The sequence below is a fragment of the Otolemur garnettii genome, unplaced genomic scaffold (assembly GCF_000181295.1).
Source record: "Otolemur garnettii isolate 467f Iridium unplaced genomic scaffold, OtoGar3 scaffold00032, whole genome shotgun sequence".
Lineage (NCBI taxonomy): Eukaryota > Metazoa > Chordata > Mammalia > Primates > Galagidae > Otolemur > Otolemur garnettii.
Window position 1 is genome coordinate 2,350,440 of NW_003852427.1, and position 1,233 is coordinate 2,351,672.

A 1,233-nucleotide genomic window follows, 5' to 3' on the forward strand; every position below is an offset into this window, starting at 1 on the left:
AGGAACATTCCTAAGGCTCCCATAAATGCTTCCTGATACATTACTGCTGCTGGAAGCAGACTAAGTGACTCAAAGTCTACACAGTCCATCTTGCCAGGTGAAATGAATTCTGTCTTAGTGTGGAGTCTCAGAATATGAGCTTTCACCTGTCAGACAGACATGGCCTGAGATCTTCATTCTACCACTTATCAACTAGGTGACCTCAGTATGCTTATCTGGGGCATAAAATAGGCATTAAATAGAAATATTGTCTATCCTGTAAGGGTAGTAATAAGGGTCAGAGATCTGACCCTCAAGGAGCTTAACTTCTAGTAGAAGGGAGGCGGAAAAACCCAAATAAACAAATAATAAAATTTCACATAGGAGTGAGTGAAAGAATGAAACTATATAAGTTAAGAGAGACTCTTGGAGGAGAGAGAGGGCACTGTACTAGAAGGCAGAGAAAACCAGGCACCCAGTGGGGGAAGGAGTATGCCTAGAGAATAGAGAAAATATCATAGGGTCAAGGTATTTGGCATAATAACTGAAATGCTCCAGGCCTTGACATGTGCAGCCTGCCCGCCCCTATGGACCACGTGCTGGCAGATGAACTAGGCTCCCACTTCCTTTATCCCCAGCAAGCAGCCTCCTCCTCTATAGCTCATCCTTGGAGCAGAACTAGCCAAGAGCTCTCCATATGCACATACTTCTGAGCCTGGCCTGGTTTGGAAGGAACAAGGGGATCATTTTGCCAGGGACAAAGAAGCTGAAGGAGAAATGCTCCAAGCTAAGTCTGAAGGGTAAAGCCTCCTAGGAGCCCAGGGTATGTATGGAGTCTTCTGGGCTCCTTGGTGAAGAGTCAGGGGGATTTTCCCTTATTCTGGAAGTTAAGACTTGGTAAGATGGAACTGAGGAGGCACTGTATGCCCAGAGCCATGTTGGGTTCTGAGGTGAGTCGGGGAAAAGGAACTGGGACTGAGGACAGTCCATAAGCACTGACCAAGTGCCTCACTGGTGCACTTGTCTGAACACTGCATATGCATGTATTGACTCCTTCATGCTCTCAATAACCTCTGAGGGAGGTCCTACAGATAAGGAAACTGAAGCACAGGGATGTTATGAAACTCACCCAAGGCTGCTCAGGTAAGGAGTGGTCAAGCTGGTATATTAAACTCAGGTCCTTTCTGACTCCAAATGCTTAAATAGTAATGTTCTTCCCCTTACAAATGCTTCTGATTGTGTTGGAAACCTAAG